This window comes from Rhinolophus ferrumequinum, chromosome 7 (genome assembly GCF_004115265.2).
Source record: "Rhinolophus ferrumequinum isolate MPI-CBG mRhiFer1 chromosome 7, mRhiFer1_v1.p, whole genome shotgun sequence".
NCBI classification, from domain to species: Eukaryota; Metazoa; Chordata; class Mammalia; order Chiroptera; family Rhinolophidae; genus Rhinolophus; species Rhinolophus ferrumequinum.
The window spans coordinates 17984201-18002166 of NC_046290.1; the positions used below are offsets into that span (position 1 = coordinate 17984201).

General features: G+C 34.0%; 1 pseudogene; it reads left to right on the plus strand.

Annotated features, from left to right (window-relative positions):
* The first annotated feature begins 7894 nt into the window (after positions 1–7894).
* LOC117025246 (EH domain-containing protein 1-like) lies at positions 7895–9297 on the plus strand (annotated as a pseudogene).
* The last annotated feature ends 8669 nt before the right edge of the window (positions 9298–17966 follow it).

The following is a 17966-nucleotide window of genomic DNA, read 5'->3' on the forward strand; positions in this document are numbered from 1 at the left end:
ATACTTTTACCAATGACAGCTTAGCACTGTGAAGGCCATTTTGAGGAACTTTTGGTATGACTTAGATTATCTAATAGATGTCTTAGAGCAAAAGGGCAACAATATATCTAATATTTAACAGTCAAACCTTTTTGATTGGTTGTAGAAAAATCAAAACCTAATTTGTACTACCAAATCACTTTCCTAAATTGTTTTTTTTTTTTTTTTCCTGATGCAGACTAGTCAAACATGAAAACAAAGAAACAAAAAATTTCAGACAGCCATAGTCTTAGCACCTGCCATCTCCAGGGACCCTCCTATGTCTGAGATTGAATTCCGATTCAAAATCATAATGCCCTTCCATTTCCTAGCGTACTTCTTTGTGTCAATAACTTATGGTATGTTGACTTTAACACATTGCTATGTGAAGGTTTGAAGTATATTGTCAAAAAAATTTCCAAACTTGTGAGAATAAAGAGAAACAAAAATCAAAGGAATTCTGAATTTTTGGGGGAACTTGTAATCCTAGACTTCTGACTTTATAAAATTGAATAGTCCACTTAGATACTTGTTTAACAGACAAAACTTGGATAAAGAGAATGATTAGGGGGGAAAATGTATCAGGAAGGATCAAAATTTACATGGATATCTCCTGTTTGAGAATGGATTTTAAATACCTCTGGTGATAGGACAAAACATTTTCAAAGAGATTTCACAAATTTTATCTTCAAAATTGGTTTGACCTAAATTGGGTATTATACATAGTGAAGTCAGAAAATAATTAGAGATTTCAGAAATTACTTGAAAAATACTTTTAGCTACTTGTTGATTCAAAACCTTGGGAGTTTTCCCAGTGAAACCTATTAACTGGCCCTTAACTTTATTCAAGATCATTGCAATAGGAAGTGGGATTGAACTCAACTACACTGAAACAAAAGACCTGAGAATTTCAAGAGCTAGGGTGGGGGTAATTGTAGACTACCTGTATTGGGTAATTGGTTTTACCTAACAAAAGTAAACTTTCTCCTGTTTTCACGACCGGAATTAGTTTTACAACCGGGAACAAGTTGCACATGGAAGCTCCTCTCCTCTGAAGGAGACTGGGAGTTAGGGAGCCAGCTCCTTAGATGTTCAGGTTTTAAAGAAATGTTTCCCAGATACTTGAAAAAGACATTCCCTGGGTCTTAAAACTGGCAAGTCACTTTTAAGTAGAGTGATACACATTTTAAAGTAGTTGGGAAGTAATTCGCAATTACTCGTTTTCTAAAGTAAGTGTCTAAGGAAAGGGAGATGAGGTTTCTGTCGTACTGCTCAGGCTGCTATAACAAAATACCATAGACGGGGTAATTCAAATAATAGACACTATTCCTCACAGTTCTGGAGAATGGGAAGCCCAAGATCAAGGTACTGGGAGGCTCTTTTCATAGGGAGGGTTCTCTTCCTGGCACTCAGAGGGCTTCCTCCTGACTGCCCTCACATGGTAAAGAGAGAGCTCTGCTATCTCTTCTTATAAAGGCACAACCTTTTACTTCATTTAACTTTCATCACTTCATCACAGGCCCTATTTTCAAATACAGTCCAGGCATTGGGCTTCAACATATTAATTTTTGAAGGGATACAAAAATTTAGTACAAAATAATTGGATTGTCATTAAAAAAAAAAAGAAAAAAAAAAACTTCCTGAAAGAAGGTTATGGAGAAAACGTCCTAAATGAGGTAACTTTTAGGTAGTCCTGTGTTGGTAAATATTTAACAACTGGCTGTCTGGGTGTAGTTCTGCTATGAATGTTAGCTCATACTTTTGTTTGTGGTAATGAGTAAGATAAAGCGCAACAACTAAACTGTATGCCAGAACTGTGCTTTTAAAAATCTGTGATGTGGGCATTCTCACCAATGTTTTATTCTCTGTTCTCTTGATAGTGGCGGTCCTCATGGTGTGAGGTGGTCTCTCACTGTGGTTTTTATTTGCATTTCTCTAATGATTATTAATATTGAGCATCATTTCATGTGCTTATTGGCCATTTGGGGTGAGGGGAAGAGAGTCAGAAAGAGAGAGAAAGAGATATTTTTTTATACATAAAACTGCTGAATCAAATGTTCTTAAGACTGGCTGTTTCTTTAAATAATAGAGAACTCTGCATTGCTCAACTAAATGTGGATTTGCCCATCTCCTTAACCTTAAGCCAACCCCAAACTTGAGGTTCCAAAGGGCTAAGAATTCCATTGTTGTAGAAGAAATACTGGGTAGTCAGCCCACCAAAAAGAGTCTTAACTCATCTAAGTCTATAGCCAAACTTGCCCAGTATTTTTCAAATTCTGAAGCAAAATTAGGACCAAGACTCGTTGTAAGAGTTAAATAAATAGGAGCATATTGTTTCCTACACAGCTCTTATAATATCCTATTACATGTCCAGTAGCAAAGTGATGTGGATTTAGGCTCTTGCAGGGTCTGAGGGTTAAAGTAAAATTGTAGTTTCTCACAGTTCGATTGCTTTTTGTTGGTGGCTTTTGACAATAGTGTCAAATAAAAGCTAATTTACATAAATAAATAAATAAAATAAAATACTATTGATGAAGTGCAATATTTTCCTGTGAACAGACCGAGGTTTTAATGGATATGACTTCACTAAAAAAAAAAAAAAAAAAAAGAAGAAGAAGAAGAAATCAATTGAGTCTGATTTCTTTATTGAGCATGCTCCATTGATTACTTACTATCATTAATATGTTGAACTTAAAAATAATTAACAGTGTCAATGGCATTCTCAATATTTCAAATCTAGAATAATTAGATAGTATTGTATTATATCATGATCCATTATTTCACCTAGCTTACTGTCACAATGTTACATGCCACTTCATTTGATTATTTTATCAGAGGCATCTTTGGAAAGAGATATTACACCTGCACTTGCATGACCCTGATGGTGAATGCCTCCTTAAATCATGTGCCCTGTATGCCTCATTTGCCTCATCCTAGCCCTTGGCCACAGCAAATAAGAGCAAGAATTGGAACTCACAAACATGAGCTGAAGCCCATACGGACCAGCTGCCACTGATGTCAGTTCTTGTTGCCTTGATTTTATGTGTCTGATATGAGCTAGGACTCTTCATCACAGAGCTGAGCACATATCCCTGGATCATGAGTCAGGGAAGCCGAAGGAAAATCCCTGAAAGGGAAGCTGAAGTAATGGTGGAGTATTTGCAGGGCCGGCCAACAGCTGTGTCATGCTAATAAGATCAGCAAGTAGATAAGGCATACTTTCCAGAATTATTCCTTGAGAGTAATATAAAAACATTCAAAGAGAAAATAAATTTGTGAATAAAGATCAAAATTTGACAACAATTACAATATTTTGTGGAATAACTGTGGGGATAGAGGACACTCTATTTAGGGATTTGAGACACTTCACTGATTACGGTTCATCTATTTTAACTTTCATAACAATATTATTTTGGCATTCTATTGCTTTTTCTTCATTGTCAATATTTTTTGTAATTGTTGTTTTCTGGAAATAAAATAAATTATTTTTAATATTTCTTTCATCTGTGAAAAATACTGTCCATTTCGTAAATCAATTAATGAAAGCAATGTCTTTATACAATCATCTCTCTGAGTAAACTGGTAGAAATATGTTGTTGTCATGTTTATATTGGCTATTTAGAATTTATTATTTAGACAAAAATGACCAATATAGTCCAGTAACACAATAATAATGTTTACATATGTTAATTGGTATAAGAGCAAGAATAAATACATAACTTGTATTTATTTGGGGGTTCACTTATCTTCCCATAGTAGCTTACATTTAATTTTGATTATGTTCTTCTGTGTTTACATCCAAACTAGTGTCTACATACTCCTGAAAATGAAATATTTTATTGCAGTAACAATATCAAGTAGAGTTAGACACTGCTGTTAACACCTGTTATTATGTGGGCAATCACTAAGCATAAAATTGTTTCATAAAGCTATTACGAGTTTCTATGGTGATAAAGAGCTTGCACTGATAGACAAAAATAGTTGAATAAGTGATAGTTGGTTTTTTTTTTTTTGGCTTATAAAATCTGTTACTATTATCTGTATAACTCCTTAATCTCATACATTCTTCCCAGATCTTCTCAAAGTATATAAAAACTTAAAATAGACTGTTTTGTGAAACTTTATAGGATCTGCAGTTCGGTAATTTGTTCATCTCCACTAGTGCTGAAATAGCCCAGTGACACCTAAATGCACTCTTTGGCATAATGAGAGACTGCTAACACATCAATTATAGATGTCTCTGTTAAACTTTCCTGGAATTATGTGTCCCAGGGAGCTAATTTATAGGCCTAAAGGATTTGATATAGGTGTCAATTAAGTTGAATTTGGATTTTCCGTAATTGGCAAATGTTAATTGAAATGTGTTCTCATTTGCCAGTCTAGATAATAAGTTCCAGCCTTTAGCGTAGTCATTCCACAATTTTCCCCATTTCTTTTCAACATATCAATAATAAACTCCATGTGAAGCTGAATGTGGTATTGTGCAGTGATGAATTTCTCTGATAGAAGAGTACCGTAATCGCTGGTGCATGTAATAATTTTACTGAAAAGAAAAGAGTGTAGCCATTACGGCATTGGAGTGCCATATACAATCCGGCATCATTTCAACCACCTTTCCTCCCATGAATTTCCTGGGGGACATTACTATGAGCTGGGCCACTGTCCAAAATCACAAATATACAGTTTTGTGGTTATCTGGACTGGAGCACACAGCTGAAACTCAAAGTTAAATAGAACCTTTCTTAGGAATAGAAAACTTTCCTAGGTTAAAAGGCTCTATTTAACTTTGACTTGATGCTATACTAACATAATTATTATATTGCATATTATATAAATATAATAATATAAATATATAAACCCTGCTTCATCTATACATTGAATGATAGTTTTCAGTCTATTGAGGAAATATTAAAATGCCAAGAGATATTTCTTTCTTGGGATAAATATTAAAAATGATCAGTCTCTTGAGGACTTATATGGTAGGAAATTAGGTTAATCTTATGAATTAATTAATTTAAACCTTATAACAACCGTGTGCTATTGGCATTATTGATATTCTCATTTTCGTGAGAAAGAGGGTTAAACAAAAAGGGGTTAACTTTGGGCCTTTACCAACTTCTTTTCATTCCTTTCCAGAAAGAACAAAGTGTAAATTTTAATTGTTATTAACTTGGAATTTCTATCAATATTTCTCTGCAATGTTGACTTGCCAAAAAGTTACCAGAAAGCTTATTAATCAAGCAAACTAATGTTTTGACAAATGCAGGTATGGAGAACACTGCCTTTATAGAATCTCAGTGAATCTCAGAAGGGGGTTGTCAGGGCAAAATATTTATAGGATTTTTAGGGTCTGAGTCCAACTGGTTTAAATCAAGTCTTCAATGTGAGAAGTGATTGGGGCTGGAAATATTTTGGCAATAAAAGTTTAGGATTGTAGGCACAGACAGGAAATAGTCTTGGTAAGTAAATGTGTATGATAAACTGCTAGCTCTGGGGAGCAAAATATTTCCTTTTAAGGGAGCCATTTGCCTAAATGTTCAAATTATTTTATCCTGTATCGACTTACAGGAGTTCCCTGAATCAAACACAAAATCTTATTTATTGGTTTCTACACTTAAATTCCTGAGGAACAATATCTAGGAACAATTTAAAGACAACTAGAACAGATAGGAGGGTTGGAGTTCAGTTCTTAGTTAAGATTGCTAGGCTTTGTTAATTCAAGTGATTTTAATTCTTAATACCATTCTCTGAAAGAAAAATTTTCTTATATCATAAACGGTTTATGCTCAAAGAGACGTGTGGGAAATCTTTGTAAAATATGTGCCAACTTTCTCTTGGGTGCTTAAGTTCAGAAAAGAAACAAATTATTGATCTTGTGACAAATAAAAAATCCTATTCCATTGGCTGTCATTACCATTACTAATCCCTGCTGTGTGGATAATCATCCAATGTGGAAATAATTCTCTTTATCAGTTTAAGACTGTTCTGTCCAATACAGTAGCCACTATTTAAATATAACTATATAACTAGTTAAATATAACTATATTTAAATTTGAACTTTAATCAAATTTAAAAGCCAATTCCTTAGTCATGTTAATTACATGTTAAGTGTTTAATAGTCATCTGTAACTAGTGACTGTCAGACAATCTAGAATTAAAGAACATTTCTATCCTCAAAGAAAGTTCTGTAGCACGAGACTGATGTAAGACAATTCTTCATGTTCTGAACGTTGATTTAAAATATATTCACTTTTATGAGGCAGCTGCTTGGGTCAGTGGTAAGAGCACAGTGCTCATAACACCAAGATTGCCGGTTCGATTCCCACATGGGCCAGTGAGCAGTGCCCTCCACAACTAGATTGAAAACAACTACTTGACTTGGAGCTGATAGGTCCTGGAAAACACACTGTCCCTCAATATTTCCCAATAAAAACCAAAGAATTAAAATAAAATATATTCACTTTTTACAGAGCATAGATGTCATTCCTAGACTTTTAAAACAAAAGTTTTCTTTACAATTAGGATCAATTCAAATTGTCAGACAGTGGCATTTCACATTGATTATTATTTTTCACGTTAATTGACAGTGTGTTGTACATTTCAATTTTGTATCAAACTTCCATTGGAGTGTCAGTTTTTCATTGTATTGTGTATTGTTTTGATAAAAAAAATATCAGGAGTATTGGGAAATTCTTTTCCCCTTAATGGTTCACTGAATGTTCATTAGATATTGATAGGTACATTAAAAATAAAATCACTGAGTCATTTCTGGGAAATATAAAAATACGTAAGAAGACTCCCATTATGTGGTATAAAACTTTAACGTATATTAAAATTAAACACTTATGATTTCATTGCTTTACTGTATTCAATGATAGGAAAACAAAAGAAAATCATAAATGAGAACAAGAATCACAAGTAGTTGATTTTACTTTATAAGTTTCTTTCAGAACAGAGTAATTTAGCTGGAAATACAAGGGAACAATCAAACTATGTCATCCTGTGCTATGAAATTGTTCATTGTTGATATTTAACTAAACTTGAATATTTTGAAGTTTTCATATAATATGTGTCCCAATACAGATAGACTGATGAAAGCAATAAAGGCACTTTTTGTTCTGAGTCTGGGCAATACATTATCACAAGTTCCTTTTTAAAAATAAATTTACTGTTTACTTTGAAACAGTAAATAACCAAACCTTGCCTATCAAACATTAAAGGGTCAAGTATGAAAAATTAAGAAACAAATGCAATACATTATGAATTATCTCGTAATTCACAGATATTTCTTCTTTACCTAGTTCCTAACTAGGTCTTAAGGGTAACCCTCCCAGTAGCTCTTACCGGTAATCCCCCGAGTTAGGTTTTTACATATTGAATAAGATCTCCATAAATTGAGTGTGAAAATTTAGTCATAATGCTTTCCCTTCGTCTTTAGTAACTCTAGAATTTTATTTTAGTGCAGATTTTTAAAAAATTTATTATTATTATTATTATTATTATTATTATTATTTTTTATGATCTTCTCAATAGAAACACGTGATTCCTACCGTCTCTCTAAGTTAGTAAAAACAAAGATACCTCCCCCTGGCATCATACAATAGTCAACAAAATGGTAGATGTTCCAAGATCATGCAGAGGCGTTTACTTTGTTCTTTTAGGGAAAATCCTACTCCCCTATTAAAAAAAAAAACTCCCCAGTATTGTACCAGCAAATTGCCGGCTCAGCCGAGGGCACCTCTTCGGCCATGAGATGTGCTTGCACAGTGTAGACGCTCCCCTCTCCTGCCCTAAGGCCAGACTGCGAGCAGAGGCGGTTGGGCTTCCACATCCTTATTCCCGCTCTCAGTCTGCCTCTCAGCAGCCTGCCCTCTCTGGCAGTATGTTCAGCTGGGTCAGCACCGATATCCGCTGCAAGAAGGAGCTGCAGCTGTTTCAGATGGTAGCTGGGAGGCTCCTGCAGCTATAAGTTCAGAAGTCGCTATGGAGGAGCACTACCGCTTCCACGAATTCCACTCACGGTGCTGGAGGACACTGTCTTGGACCTTAAGCCCATGCTGCGTCTCGTGGGCCAGTGCCAGTGGACGAGACCACCTTCATCCCTCAACCTGGTTGAGCAGAACTTCCTAGGGACGCGGACGGGCTGAGTACACCACTTACTTCTTTGTCGCCATTATGCGCAGCCTCACCACACAGTGGTGTCCTGCCACCAACTTGAGCCCGTCGTGGGCCCGCTGTGCCCATTCAGAAGCTCAACGCCTTTGGCAACAGGTTCCTGAACAAGTTCATGTGTGCCCAGCTGCCCAACCCAGTTTTGGACCGCATATGCATCATCCACACTCCCAGTGCCCTGTCTGGAGAGAAACAGTGCATCAGCAAAGCTTATGACTTCGCAGAGGTCCTGGAGTTTGCACAGGTTCACCGAGTGTGTCACCTACATAATTCTGCTCTTTGCTATCCATCGGCTCCTCTGGCCCCACGCTCTCCTCATCTGTGACAACGACAAGCTCTCTAGGACACCAAGCAGAAGAACCTTTGCAAAGACATCCAATCTCTGCCCACAAATGCTGTTCTCAGGAAGCTCAACAACCTAATCAAGTGGGCATGGCTCTCCAAGGTCTTCGTCTACAATCATCAGCTCCTTCAAGAAAAAGATGTCAGTCTCTTTGGTAAAGAGAGACAAAAGACGGTGAATAACCTGGGAGAGACTTACCAGAAGATGGAGAGGGAGCATCAGATTCCACCCTACGACTTCCTAAGCCTCGGCAACATGTGGGAACTCCGGCAGACCCAGGATTTTAGCAAGTTCCCGGCTTTGAAGCGCAAGCTCGATATGCTGGCCAACGACATCAAGCAGCTGTTGGTGATGTTGCGCCAGGAGGAATCTCTGTTGTGCTCCCAGGCTGTGAAGCATGGTGCCTTCGACGGCACCATGAACAGGCTCTTTGGGCACCACTACGGCGCGGGGCTGGCACAGGCGCTGGTGACGTCGAGTAGGTGGCGGGCAATCGCAAGCCCACCTGCCATGGGCTCTTTTACCTGCTGTCACCTGTCAACCACAAGATCATGAGTGCCAGCACAGAGGAGGTGGTGTCGTCCAAACCGCCCAATATGGTGCTGGGGGAGTCTGGAAGCTGGGCGATATGGACCAGGGAAGACTGCTCAATGAGGAGGAATTTCCTGGGTAATCACTTTATCAAAGTCAAGCTGGCGGGCCACAACCTGCCTGCCAACCTGCCCCCATATCTGATCGTGTCCTCCAGGCAGAGACACGAGTGACCAGCCCTCTGTCCGTGTCACCATCTCAGCACCCGTCCAGGAGAGAAGAGGAGCAGAAGGGTCACCATTCTCAAGGTTCATAAACACTGAGTGGATGTCTCGTCAGTTCTTGAAAAGGTAAGAAATAAAAAAGGTTTTTAATAAGATAATAGTACTGAAATAATATCTACCTATTTCTCACTTGAAATTAGTTTACTATGAGCCAGGTACTCTATTAAGAACTTTAATAAATATTATGCCATTTCATACTTACTAAAGTTCAATGAAAAAAGTTATGTCAAACTTTGGTTATAGGATTCTGAATCTCAGTATGATACAATAACTTCCTAGAGTTTACAGCTTTGGTTCTTTTGGTAAAGCCAAAAGTAAAATATGAACTTTAAGTATCTTGATTTCCAAAACAATGTGTTTGTTGTTGTTGTTGTTGTTGTTGTTGTTGTTGTTGTTTTAGTTCTAGTTGTAATATCTAAGTCCAGGAAATTCTAAGTCCAGGAAATTTAATGTCCACATCTACTTATCAAAAATGATCATTAACTCCATTTTTAAGACATTATCTCCATTTTTAAGACAAGCCATCTAAACAATCTGCTTAACTTAAGTTGTCTTGCATGCTTGTAGATCTATTTTGTATAATTACTTTTGCTGTTTGGGAATTTTATGCAAACATGCTTTCTTCCTCCTAGCTTCTTTCATGCAACATGATGTTCTTAACGTTCTTCTATGTTGCTGTATGTATTGTGATTGATTCCTTTGTATTTCTTAAAATTTTTCCATTGCATAGATAGATAGAGCACAATCTCTTTATTGAGTCTCCTATCAATGAATAGTTCAGTTGCTTCTAATTTTGGGCTTCTATAAATCATTAAGTATCTGGGGCTGAAGATGTGTAAGTTTGATTGCAAAGGGACATAAGGGAACATTTACATAAATAAGTTATTATGTTAAGTGTATACATTCAGGTGCATTTTAATGTGTGTAAATTATATTTCAGTAAATTTAATAAAATACCTGGTGATCATATGGTGATCAGAATGAGCTATAAATAATACAATTATGACTGATCCACTACCTTTCTTCAAGTACTTCAGTCATTTCCTATGTTCTTCAGGAAAATTCCGAGCATCTTGGAATTTATATAGGAACCTTCTCTGATCTGATTACCCCATGATTGCCTACCTTGTTTACTTTATAACTACCCAACGTCTTAACGGGATCCTCTTAGAGTACTTTCATGTTCAAATAAAAAATTTGTATACTTTCCTGCACATGCTACAATAATTTGTAGTTTTACACATTTCATAACTTTTTATTTAAATCTATTTACGTGCTATTTTTACTACATGCCCCCCACACACACACACAATCAGCCTCAGCAGCAGCATCACCATCAATACAATCAACAAGAGCAACAACTCCACTACTTCCCACACTTAAGTAATTGTAATTCATACTTCAGATTTGGATTATGTGTTATCTCTGTAAACTGTGTTACATGGCCATGGTTTATAATTCAATGCTCCACCATTCAAATGCTGTGGAACCATGGAAAAGACACCACACCTTTCTCATCTTTATAGTTCTCATTACAAAGTAAGGATATAACTAAATAGCAATAATCATGGTAAGAGTAATGGATTCACCTGAGGATTCACATGGAGAATTAAACAAGGAAAGGAATATAGGTAGTTCATTTAAACATACAGCATTTGAAAACATCTTCCTATGTTGTTCATAGCTATTAAAATGATGCATCACATTGGATGAATTACCTTTCCTTTAGCTACTCTATTTCCTTCACTTAAAACTTATACAACAGTATTAAAATTTTCTCCTACTTTTCTCATATAATTGTATTTTCTTACTGATTTTAGCATCTTAAATAGATACTTTTTTATACACCAAGTAACTGTCATGGTATTTGATAAGTAGTAATATGTGAAATAATTTGTTGAAATAAGTTGAACTGAAATAAGGAATACTTCTTTAAATGCAATACCTTCCTTATAGCCGAAAACAATTTGAAATTATTTTCTGGCTTCATTACACAAACATATGGTTGAAGATACTTTCTGTGTATGCTTAAACCTCTTTTTCACATCAATCTGTCATTATGTTATCACATTTTCATGACATAAATACTTTGGTGACTAACTTTTCCTCCTCAAATAAAATTACCTCTTCAACATATTATACTTTCATTTGCTTTTAAGAAAACCTAATCTTACATAAGAAAATTTCCTTTGAGGTCAACAAAATCCATATTACTGTGAATTTTCCTTAGTTTGATTTTAGCTAGCAATAAAAAAAAATACTTTTAATATACTTATAACAGAGAGAATCAAACAGATTTTCCTCTTTTTTAGAATTGAATAAATTAGTGGATTGGAATCTAATAAAGCATATTGTCTGTATCTCCATAAGGAGTTCCTATAAAACTGACAAAAGAGAAAGAACTGAAATGATCAAAATATATCTCTCACAGCTGTATATATATATATATATATATATATAATTATATTAGAAAGAATCCAAAGCAGTGATGTTAATAGTTGTGATTTTTTAAAATATATAATAAACTACACATACACATACACAACACTATACATAATTAATATAAATTTTAAAAAATGAAATAATAGAGTAATTTTAAAAATATATAGACTTTTAAAGTATGTAAAAATGGAAATAATTAAACTGATATAAAATTTTAATACACCTTCTTATAGATATCTTTAAATAGAATGCACTTTTCAATAGTTAAAAAAAAGAGCATAAACACCAATGCTTATCCAAAGAAGGATTAGTTACGTTAATAAAATATGTTAATAACAGAATACTGAATACTATTTTTGACCCTCAAACATTTTGGTATCTGTATATGTACTGACTTAGAGAGACGCCCAAACGATACAGAGGGTGTCAAACAAATGTATTCACATTTTACGTAAGGAAATGTGTATTAAATTTGCAATATTCGATATATAACAATAGCAAAAGAATGCCAGACACGATTGACTTCTGCAATTACAAGAGATGCTCAAAGTGGTTCCTATCAGCGTCCAGATACCTCTGATTGCAGCAAACCACTGCTTGAGCAACGTTGACCAAAGTGTCCACTTGTATATATATTTTTGGCACCCCTGGTATTATTTTATAAAATGTAAAGGTGTATGTGTATGTATCTATACATACACAGATATATATATATATATGTACATATAATATGCATATATATTATCTGTATTTAATATATATGTATATGTGTGTGTGTGTGTGTGTGTGTGTGTGTGTGTGTATATATATATATATATGCCAAAAAATGTATACAAGTGGACACTTTGGTCAACGTTGCTCAAGCAGTAGTTTGCCGTAATCAGAAGTGTCTGGACGCTGATGGTAACCACTATGAATGCCTCTTGTAATTGCAGAAGTCAAATGTGACTTGTATTCATCTTTTGTCATTGGTATGTATTGAGTATTACAATTTTAACAGTTTTTTCCTGTCTTAAAATGTGTATACATTTGTTTGCCACTATATACATATACACACATAATCTCCCATTCAAATAACATGAAAAATATAAATAATTATGGAAGTGTACCTATTCTTGTACCTGAGGGTTGATTTTGGAAAATATATATAAATATTATACGTTATAGTTGGATGACATACATATATATGTATGACATACATATATATGTGTGTGTGTATATATATATATATATATATATATATATGCCATCACACAATATGTATGTATATATTTCAGTAACCATTTCTGAATACTGAAATTGTAGTTTACTTTTGAGTAATAGTTTCACTATCTGAGAGAAGGACTGATTTGAAAAAGACTTTTGAAATGATGGCAGTGAGGAGGTCTTGACTAGATTTGATATCACCTCCAGGGAATGTCATATACTCACGCCAAAACTCCACCAAAAAATACAGTGTAGCAGACAAAAGTAATTAATTTTATTAGACATTCTCACTAAGGGAGATTACTTGCCCTCTTGACAGTTTTAACAGTTTCTCAGGAAAGGAAATTTTGGGGCGAATATTTATAAAGTTTCAATGAATATAAATGCATTGATATTTGTCTCCATGGCAGCCCTGTGATTTGAAATCTATGTCTACAATAAACATGACACTGGGTCTTTATAACATAGAATCAGATTTTCTTCAATATTTCTTGTACATACTCTTATTGGCTCAGAAAGTCCTCTCCATCAGGAGCATTGCATCTTTCATGATAGTTGGGGAATGAAAAATGGAAGTAAATAAATTTTAAAATTTCAGCATTCCTATTGTCCCACTCTGAATATATCTGAATTTGGAATATATCTGTAAAGGTAGAAATATTGCATTTTTGGTGATAGATTTATTCTTATTCAAAATATGTAGAAAAAGGAAGAGGTCAAACTTTTCATGGATTTATAATGTCTTGACTAATGGAAGAGTTATGAAGATCTCATTTTGGAAAAGTTAAACCATGAGTCTTATAAAAAATAAATAATATAAAAAAAAAATAAGAGTAATGAGTACATGGCAAAAATTAATGGATTCCTTTATTAGAGAATCAGTATGAGAGTAGAGAATTATTCACCTGGAACCCTGTCAATTCGGTAGTAAGGGGTGGGGGACTAGAAGCATTCTGTAATCTTAGGATTAAATGGCAGTGACACTGGTCGAAAGGATAAGCTGAGGAATGGACTTTCGTTATCACCCAGTCAAAGGAATGCTGAAATGAATTTGCTAATAGATAGAAAACTTGTCAATGCATTACTTGTAATAAACTCTAACATTTCAGGATGTATTTTCTATTAGATAATTGTGAAATTAATAAGCGATTTCACAGTGTGTGAAATACTATTTAATAGCGAATAATAAATTCAAAGATATAGTTTCCCAGGGAGCAATATCCTTGTGAGTGTCTGTGGCCTAGTATGATTCTGCAGATTCATCCAGTCGTCTTCTTGCTTTATGTCTAAGTTTTGGGTAATTGTTCTTCAGAGTTAACATTGATATTTTTAAACTGTCTTATTTTAAAATAATCTTAGGCTTAAAAAATTGCAAAACAGTACAAAGAATTCACTTATATTGCTTAACTGTCTTCATCTAATGTTAATATTTTGTAATGGTTTTGGAGCACCAGTATCCAGTAAAAGGAACCAGGGCTCCTTGTAGAAGCAGTTGATTCTAGGGCTGGGGCTAATATAAAACAATTTGTGCAGAATATCTCCTGGTTCCAGAAAGTAAGAAAATAATTAGAAAAGTGAAAGAAGAACGGAGGAGGAAGAGTATCAGGGGTGAAGGAGAGGAGTGAGAAGGGGAAAGAGAAGAAAAGTACAAGAAGGAGAAGAGGGAATAGAAGGAGAACTAACTCTGGGTGGTGAACACATAATGCAATATATAGGTGATTATAGAATTTCACACTGAAACCTATGTAGTTTTGTTGGCCATTGTCACTCCATTCAATTTTAATTTTTTAAAAAAGAAAGGAAGAACCCAGGAGCCAACCTGAAGGGTTTCCTAATGACCAAAGTTGGGACATTTTGAGCAATAAAACATGAGTATTTTTTATAACTCAAAGGGTGTTTTCAAACAAAGGAGAAAAGTTATCATACTAATTAGAATAGGGGAAATGAACACCTTCTTTGTGTAAAATGAAAATGGAAAAATGCCAAAAGTTACCTTAAGTGGACTTTTTAATTTTTTTTTAATGTGGATTATTTATAGTAGTTCGCTACTTGAAAATTCCTTCTCTATGGCTATCCATGGCTACACACACCTTGGAATGTCTTTGTGCAAATGCAGAGTTGCACCTTTACCAGTTTGAAGACCTAGTACAAAATGTGGTGTTTCTCTTTCTCATTCATTGTTTTAAAATTCAATAGGAAGGGAAGCAATTGCTAAACTCCTAATTTAGTCAATCAACACATTTTCATTGAGTGTCCACTATATGCCAAGTATTTTCAGAAATGTCTTCCTTTGCAGAGCTTACATTCTATTAAAAACTATTATGTGGCACTTGAACCCATAAAAGGCACATTTCTAAATATTGTAGATTTAATAAGTCATCTGATTTTTACAACAACCTTGTGAAGCAGTTTACATTAATATTTTCATTTTACTAACTTGTAAACCAAAATTAAACAAAGGAAAATTAAGAAAAACACACTAGAGTTGAAGTAATTTCTACTTGAGCATTTAAATAAAATGTGGGATTATTTTTTGCAGGTATATTTAGCAATATATGTGTTGACTTTATAAACAGTCAAGGGGCTATTAATTTTAAAAATTGTTAATCAAAGTGTTAATTATTACAGATTTTTAAAGACAGTCTATAAATAACATTACTTGGTTACAGTAAAGATAAATAAAAATCAGCTCTAGTGATTAGTCAATTTCCATGGAAACTAGAAATATATATTTATAGAAAACTTGATACTTTATAAATATCAAATTGTACCATTATCTGCAGATGTGCCAGTTCTGTCAAACCTTGCCAAAATTATATGACTATTTCTAAAACAAATGGCTTTATGATGAAAATGGCACAAAGTGAAAAATGTAGTCTCCCTCCAGTTTTGTTTTTTATTTTTATTTTTACATAATGGAATGGGCAAAATTTAATTGTTAATTTAATATTTTTAAAAAGATTGCATAATTTAATATAATCATACTTTGCAGTTAGACTCCAAATGTTAAATTTCTATAGTATTCCCTGATGCTTTACAAGTAAATTTATAATGCCACTTTTCATCCCTTTGAAACTTTTAAAGAATAATCATAAACACAATCTAACTGAAAAATACAACTTCTACTAAACATTAGTTGTCATAATTTTAATTATTTTTTATAATATCAAAGATGAAAAGATCTTATATATTCAATGTAAATTGAATATTTCTAGTCGTGTACTAATCAAACCTGGAAAAGAAAAGAGATTTTTCTTTCATATTTTCTTATTTTTAACCTTTCAAACCACAATTACTTTTGCACCAACCTAATACATCATTCAAGATATAGTTCAACGGTTCAACAAAGATAACTGTGATACTTTTATAAACCATTTATTGCCTAAAATATGATGGTGGGGAATACATAATATTAATCACATGGTGCCCCTTATAATAAGTTATATTGCATCATTCACACACAACCTGCCCAGGAAATAATTAGTATATATTAATGACTAGTAAATTTATCTAGTACTCATTCTTTTCTGTTTTGTATGATTAATATCACATTAAAATATAAGTTGAGCTTTATTATGTAATTACTAAAACATGTCATTAGTTGCATTAACACTGTTTCCACTGAGATCATGGACATAAATTAACGTTTTTTAGTTTTATACTTTAACTTTGGAATTATGTGCTCAGATTAATCTCCCTCAAATTCTTTAGTAATTATGCAAACATTTTTGTTTAACAGACAACTATTTTACCAGCTATCTCTTATAGTTGAGTTATTTTTAAAGCTACTCATGTCCTTTTTGTTTGTATATGCATGTTTATGTCAGTTCCAGCCTTTGTTGATACCAATTCGGCATCAAAAGTCCAGGTTATCAGGCTTTCTGAATGGATGAAAAGTGGTCTCCTTAGCAACGGAAGCAGTGTAGAATCTCTTAGAACACCTGTTCTCCCCACTCGTAATTCCTGCAGCTGAGATGCATACACTTGAAACTGCCTTTTCATTTTGATTTTTTGCTTTTATATGTTCGAGTAGGTTAGGACGGTGGGAGTTTGCTGAGCTTGGCTGCTCGCATAGTTCAAAGACGAATGTGTCTACATGCTAGACTCATTATCATGGTTAGCAATTAGTATTTCATTTTCCCCATCCCCCCAAGTTCTCCTCATGTACCCTTAAGCAGCAAGTGAAAACGGTAAAATTTGGAAACCCAGCTAGGGCAGTAGACATTCTGTTAAGTGCAAATGACAAAACGTGGCTCTGTTGTCACCCTCAGGCTTTTTATTCAGCCAACATTCATAATTCATTGGGCCCAGTAATATAAAAGGGCAATGTGCCTGACTGCTTGAGAAAATTACTGTCATATTTTAGCTTATAAATTTTTAAAATTATTCATTTTCTTGATTGTGTAAAGTCATTCTTCTCTTTTTCTTGAAAATTGACCCAAACGTATTAAGATACAGTCTGTATTAGGGCTCATAAAAGCAATTAAGAAAAAAAAAAAAAAAAAGATCACTCAGTTACTTTCTCCTTCTCAGAACAAGTCCCTAAGAAATGCAAATTAAGTGGTATTTTAATGTTTCATTTAACAATTCCATGAATAGTTGCGTTTAATATAAGGGTTCCCATTTTTAAGGTATCTCATAGGTTAAATAAAATAATGTATAAAATATTATCTTTATAAACATAACAACCTTTCCTATGTAGTGAAACATGTCATAAAAAACAAAAGCTCATGCAGAGAGCAGATTAAAGTTCATTTTCTATGTATCGATTCATCATTCTATCATATGTCAAAGTTTTCCTCCCACACTTAATATTTGCTACTATTTGATTTAATTTTCAGTTTATTTTTTGGTCACAATCTGATTTTCTAAATAAGTTGGTAAGTCATTTCCTTAAAGAAACTAACTTTTGCCAGTTAGTTAAATATTACCGGCAAATTTTTTTACATGTCCACCCAATATGAAATATA